The sequence below is a fragment of the Carlito syrichta genome, unplaced genomic scaffold, assembly GCF_000164805.1.
Source record: "Carlito syrichta isolate Samal-C Ts95f unplaced genomic scaffold, Tarsius_syrichta-2.0.1 Scaffold305279, whole genome shotgun sequence".
Classification (NCBI taxonomy): domain Eukaryota; kingdom Metazoa; phylum Chordata; class Mammalia; order Primates; family Tarsiidae; genus Carlito; species Carlito syrichta.
The window spans coordinates 837,160-844,584 of NW_007249375.1; the positions used below are offsets into that span (position 1 = coordinate 837,160).

Consider the following 7,425-nt stretch of genomic DNA (forward strand, 5'->3'; position numbering starts at 1 on the left):
AGGGAAAAAGCAAATATGTTCATGTGCGGGGAATGTGGTTCAAGTCTTTGTATTTAAAAACAAGTTCCCCAGAGAAGCTGGCCATAATGGAATTTCCAGAGAACTTCCTTTGCTCCCCAGAAAGGACCCGAAAAGCCCCAATACAAGGAAAACTATAGCTAGGAGATGCTATAAATGATTAAGCAGTCAGAGGGAGAAGGATGAGTGTGTCTTCCTGTCTTCTTTTCAGCTATAGGTGTAGCATAGCCTCTTTAGCTGTTGATGATCAGTTAAAAACCACTGAAGGACCAGAAAAGCGCTGAAAGGACAGGGGTAGGAAAGCCATGAACATATTACCTTGTCTAAATTGGTAACAGGGCTTCGTGGCTAGGAGAATTTTCTAAACAGTAAAATGGCTCCAGGATAGATTTCTCTCTCCAACATTAAATGTCACCGAATTAACAAGAATAAAAAATAAAATGATTTACAAGTAGGTATAGTGATAACAGAAAATTACAAGGCAGAGAACACAAAAGAAGACAATGCTATAGGTTCAACAGTATTCCATGGGGCTAGAAAACCTGTTAACTTTGAAAGCCCTAGCAAAATATCGCTCTCATTTTATAAATCATGTATTTATCATATGATCACACGTTGAATCCTTTTCTTTCCACATACTGAAGATTCTTACATTCAGCCTTTAAGCATTCTGCATTTCTTTGCCTATCTTGTAGCTGAGGATCTTGTTCCAGTCGATTTTGGCGTGGGTAACTGGAAGCTGTCGGTGCAAGGCCTTGATTGTGGTATCTGACATCGTTTGATAGGTTTCACTAAATTGCTGTCTGATACGCATTTTCTGCATTCTCTATGATTTTAATAAACTCCTTGGCACTTTGAACTTCATTGGATACAGTAATTGAATCCTGTGCATCTTTATGGCTAACCAACTGAACATTGCCATCTTCATAATAGTGAACCTGAATCTTAAGCACTCCAACCACCTGAGCTGTAGGTGGTGTGATGAATTTCCACTCTGATCTCCAACGACCATTCCAGAAGTTTTTAGGCTGAAACTGGTGGCTTTCAATACATGCAATAATAGTCTGCTGCCCATCTATAGTTTTAGGATAAACAGTACAGAAGCCGTTGGAATAATGATCTTTCACGTAGGCCCTTAAAGGACAGGATTCTCACCAAGACCTCAGGCCTCCTTCTACGTCCTCTGGCTGGGGGTCACTTGCTTCTTTCCATAAGTGTTTATATTTAAAGGAAATTTTGTTTCTTGGATCTAAAAATCTGCTATGACCCAAGTCACCGTGCTCTGTAATTAGGACTTGATCTTCATATCCTTCTAGCTTCACAGGCGTGAACTGATCCATGTTATACTGGGCAAATGCATGTGCTGCCCCTTCCTTCTCATCATCCCACACCCGATCCTCGAAGTCGGCCATCTTGGGCTGCTCTCAAGATTTTCTTTTATAATTTCTTCCAGATGTGAAGTTTTAGTTTTGATTTAGTTCCATGATTCATTTTGTGTTAATTCGAGGTCTGTGTCCAAGTTCTTTTTTTGCATGTGTATATACAATTGTTTCAGGTTCATTTGTTGAAAAGACTATTCCTTCTCCACTACATTGACATGGCTCATGTATTTTAAAATATCAGTTCCTCATATGTATGTGGGTTTTTTTTCTGGACTTTTTTCTGTTTCATTGATCTATTTGCCTATATTTATGCTGATACTGTTCTGTTTTGGTTAGTGTGACTTCATAATAGTTTTGAAGTCAGGTATCATCAGCACTTCAACTTTGTTCTTCTTCAAAATTGTTTTTGGCTCATTTGGTCTTTAGTGTAATTTTAGAATCACCTTGATAATTTCTACAGACATGGCAGCTGAGATTTGGATTGGAATTGATTGCACTGGATCTATGTATCAATTTGGAAAGCTAATGTTAATTGATGCATTTACCCTTTTGCTGATAATCTTAAGACCTTAAAACATTGAGTCTATTTACATCCCACTTGATGTCACAAATATTTTGGTTCCATGTGCATTTTAAACCCCATGAGACATTGCTGTTCTTTTTTATATTCCTTAAATTCACTGTTTTCTTCTTCCTCTCATTATTCTTTGTTGGGATCATTTTTCCTACTTGAAGATTACTCTTTAGAGTTTTCTTGACAGTTTACCAATAATGTTCTCTTAATTTTTGCCTAAATATTATTTTTACTTTCATTCTTGAAGGATAATTTCAATAGTTATAGAATTCTAGGTTGACAGTTATGTTTTTTCAGAAGTGTGGTAATAGCTTTTCATTATCTTCTGGTTTTTATCATTTAAGTTGAAATGTTAGCTTTTAGTCTGTTTTGAAAGCAAAACGCTTACTTCTGGCTGCTTCTAGATTTTAGAATTTCTCTTTGCATTTGGTTTTCTGCAGTTTTCTTATAATGTGTCTTGGTAAGGATCTCTTTTTATTTATTCTGCTTGGGATTTATAAGTCTTCTCAAATTGGTAGATTAAAGTGTTTTATCAGTCAGGTGCAGTGGCTCACACCTGTAATCCCAGCACTTTGGGAGGTGGAGGTGAGAGGATTGCCTGAGCCCAGGGGGTCAAGACCAGCTTGCACACCTTGGTGAGACTTTGTCTCTACAATCAGTCAAAAAGTTAGTCAGGTGTGGTGGCACGCACCTGTAGTTCCAACTCCTTGGAAGGCTGAGGTGGAAGGATTGCCTGAGCACAGCAGGTCGAGGCTACGGTGTCCATGAGCATGCCACAGTACTCCAACCTGGGTGACAGAGTGAGACTCCAACTAAAAAAAAAGTGTTTAATCAGTTTTGGAAGAGTCTAGGTAATATCTTTTTGAAGATTACTTCTATTCCATTCTCTCCTCTCCTTTTTAGAGTACAATTAAACATACACGAGACATTTTTACTGTATCCTTTATTTCTCTTATCTCTCATTTGCATTTTGCATCCTTTGTGCTTCAATATAATTATTTTTTTCAGAATCAGTGGTGTTCTATCCTGCTTATTCCAGTTTGTGTCTATTATTAAATTTTGTATTAAAAAGATTGTGAAGCCGGGCTCGGTAGCTCAGCCTGTAATCCTGAGCCTTTGGGAGGCTGAGATGAGTGGGTCATCTGAGCCCGCGGGTTCGAGACCTGCCCGGGCAGGCGAGACCTCATCTCTACAATAAATCAAAAAATTAGCTGGGCGTGGTAGCGCACACCTATAATTCCGGCTACTCGGAAGGCTGAGGCGGAAGGATCGCCGGAGCCCAGCAGGTCGAGGCTGCGGTGGCCGGGAGCGGCCACTGCACTCCAGTCTGGGTGACAGTGAGACTCCAACTCAAAAAACAAACAAACAAAAAACCAAAAACATGTTAAACCAATTGGTAACTTGAAATGGGGCAGGATAGGGGTATTTATATCATGAATATTGGCAAACAGTACAAATTAGGGGCCTCCCCACCTCAGAACTGCTGTTCCAGCACATCATTACTTCAGACTAACCTCTGATTTACAAATTTTCTCTTCAGTCATGCCTGATCTGTTGATAAACCTATTCATTATGTTCTTAATTTTAACTGTAACATTTTTTAGTCTTAGAGTTTCTAATTCTAATTTTTCAGATACTTTAGGTATTTGTTTGCTTGTTTCAGTTTCCAGTTATTTATCTATATTTAATGTTTTTTATTTCCTTTATCATGATAAGCAGGCAATTTTAGAGTCTGTCTGATATTTGGAGTCCTTTGTGACTCTGTTTGTAATTATCTGTAGCTTCTGCCTTTTTTTTTAAGAGATGAGGGTCTAGCTATGTTGCCCAAGCTGAAGTGCAATGGCTATTCATAGGTGCTATCATAACACACTAAATCCTTAAACTCCTGGCCTCAAGACATCCTCCTGCTTCAGCCTTCTGAGTAGCTGGGATGATAGGTATGTGCCACCACATTTGGTTTCAACGTCTGCTAGTTTTTCTGTATGTGTTTTTGTCTCCTTGCATGCCTAGTCATCTTTGATTGTGTTGCTGGACTTTTTATTTTAAAATCTATTTGTTAAAATAATTTGAAGCAAGTAATATTACTTTTCCCAGAGAGGATTTTCATTTGCTCAGTCATCTGCCTGGAGGCTTGCCTTCATCCAAGTCCAGAGAATGTGATTTTCTAGGTCAGTCAGATGACTCAAAGATAGCCTGATGATGCTTAACCTTTAGATGCAGCTGTGAGAGACCATAGCCTGAATCATGCAAGGTGCATTGATTGGGTTCTTCACTTTTGTCACATTTTGTTCTCTTAGTCATGAAAGTTTATCTCTGATGTCTCTTCCAGATACTACAAATGCCACCCGGGTATTAGTTGTCCTAAGTGACAGGCTTATCTAACTGGATATTCATCCTTTTCTGAATCATGGTCTAGTAACTCTTCATAATCTCTTTTACCTCTTAGATGTTTTAAGCAGATTTTTATTTTATTTATTTATTTGCTTCTTTTAAGCTATATATGTATACATATATATATACACACATATATATGTATGTATATATATATATATATATATAAAAAATTGGAAAAGTACTTATTATTGAGTAGGAAGGCTTACTTTTACTTTTGAAAGACATAAACAAAAATCTCAATTCATGCATAAAATCCAAAGTAATCCAATTTAAAATTTCAATAAAATTATTGACAGAGCTTGACAAACTAATTTTAAAATTTATATGGAAGACAATTATGTAAACACAGAACAATGGGTCCCTGCCCTGTTGAACATCAACACGTAATCTAAGGCTACAGGAATTGGACATACATTAATGAAAGCCAGAGTCCAAAGATTAAGGATAACGGTAGTTTCGCAATGATAAAGATAACATTCAAAAATCAGTGTGGAAAATTGGAATACTTTTAAATAACCATCAACTTTAAAAATAATCAGGTTAGATCCCTATATCACACTGTTCATAAAATAAATTCCTAATAAAATAAAGTTTTATGTCAAACCCCAATCTTTAACATTTTTAAAGTTTAGTAAAATATATTTATAACTTTCAAGTAAGAAAGACCTGCTCAATAAGATAACAGTTTGTATGCCATAGAGTAAAAAAATGATTAATTAAAATAGACCCAAATATAAAACTTACTTTTACAAGTAATGATACCACAAACAACATGAAAATATAAATCATCATGTATAACAAAGGATTAAGATCTAGGATCTACAAAGAATATATATATTCTTGATCCAAGCAGTAAAACAATCTAATAGAAATAATAGTGAAAGTGATAAAAAAAGAAACTTTTATCTGAAGATGTGAGCCTCCTCTAATTATCAGACCTCAGCAGTCATGACTCACTCCCCCTCTAGGGCTAAGTAATCCTCTTTTGAATCTGCTGTTGTCACAAGTAGCTGTCAATCAATCTAACAATGCTGGATGCTGGACACCACAACCCATGCAATGTATAGCCAATCACTAATCAATGTTATTTCTGTGAACCAAATCAGCAGGAATTTATATCAGCCCACTCCTTGTCTCCTTTCTTCCCTTTAGAAACTTGTTTGTAACAAGGGCCAAACAGCACATCCAAGGTAACTTGTATCTGAGTATTTCAGGCAACTGTCCTCATTTTAACTCAAGTAATCCTTTTAAAAATTATATTTTGTGCTTCGTTTTCTTCCTTTAGGTCAGAAAAAGATATATAGGTAGAGGCATTAACATCAGTAATATAAAATTCTAGATGTTCTATTCCCTCACCTTATTGGAAAATTATAAGAATTAAATATGGCTAATGGTTGTTAAGAAACAATTAAAAATACAGTTTATGATTCCATTGTGTAGGTAATTTGGGAGTATATATTCAAGTTAAAACGTGAACATAACTCATTATTCCATTTCTTGTTATACACCTGGAGATAAACACATTCATGTGTTTATCAAGAAGACTTATATAACCTTTATTTATAAAAATATGTTTACAGCCACGTATTTTCTGCATTGCCCAGTTGGTTCTGCTTCATCCTCACTGAACTGAGACCAGGAAGAGCAAGGTCTAATGGGAGCATGTCCTGAGATCCAGGATGCTCCAACACTATCATAGCTCCCTGGGCTGAATCGGTAGTCAGATACTCAAAATATTACAGTAGCACATACAATCTTGTGTAGCTGTTGGAAACATTTGCTTTGGAAATACTCGGCAAAAGCAGATATGGGAAATTGATAAGATCATTTTCTGTTTTTCTTTGTTCAGCTTTTCTAGTTGTTCTAAATAGGAGTGTTAGTCTAAATTGTCAAATTTGCCATTACTGGAAATGGGAGAATTTGTAGGCTTTTTATATGATTAAAGTTGTGAGTTGTGTGGATTATTTTAAAAGTAAATTTTAAAATTGTTTAAAAAAGAGAACTAATTTTCTGAACTAACTCAGTTATATTTCTCTGAATTATGGGCCTTAGTAAAAGCTCTTGATTGCATCAAGTGGCTGTTTTGAGTCTAGAAATTCTAAAAAGGATTACAGTCAAGTGTTGCTCAGTGATGTAGATATATTCTGAATATGCATCCTTAGGTGATTTCATCTTTGTGTGAACATCATAGACTGTACTTACACAAACCTAGCCGGTATAGCCTACTACATACGTAGGCTGTATGGTATATCCAATTGCTTTTAGGCTACAAAACTGTACAGCATGTTACTGTACTAAATACTGTAGGCAATTATTAATGCAATGGGAAGTACTGGTGTATCTAAATATATTTCAATGTAGAAAAATTACAGTAAAAATATGGTATAAAAGATTAAAATGCTCTGCCTATATAGTGCACTTGCCATGAATGAAGTTTGCTGGACTAGAAGTTGTTCTAGGTGAGCGAGTGAATGGTGGGTGGATGTGAAGGCCAAGGGCATTACTGTACACTACTGTAGACTTTATTATAAACACTGAACACTTAGGTTACACTAAATTTATAAAAACTTCTTTCTTCAGTAATAAATTAATCCTAGCTTACTGCAAATTTTTTACTTTATAAATTTTATAAAAACTTTTTTAAAAAATTTTTTGATTTATTTATTTATTATAGAGATGAGGTCTTGCCAAGTTGCCCAGGCAGGTCTCGAACCCGTGGACTCAGGCAATCCCCTCACAACCTCCCAAAGCACGGGATTACAGCCTGAGCCACCGAGCCCAGCTAGGATCATTAATTAATTAATTTATTTATTTTTATCAATATTTTTTATTATGGTTTTGTGGGGTACAGTTAAGGGTTAGGTGTACAATTACGTTTCATTCAGGCACCCTGTTGATAAGAGGTGTTTCCCCATCCCCAGACAGATATTTGCTACTGTCAATCCCATCCCCCCCCATAGTTTCTCAGTACCGTCAGTCACTTTCTTATAGTATTACATTGGATGTTCAAGGTCCATTATATAAGTGAGAACATGTGATACTCGGATCTTTGTTTCT

The 7,425-nt window shown here is 36.1% G+C and overlaps 1 pseudogene; it reads right to left on the minus strand.

Moving 5' to 3' along the window:
- Window positions 1-270: 270 nt before the first annotated feature.
- LOC103263819 lies at window positions 271-1,430 on the minus strand (annotated as a pseudogene).
- Between the last annotated feature and the right edge of the window lie 5,995 nt (window positions 1,431-7,425).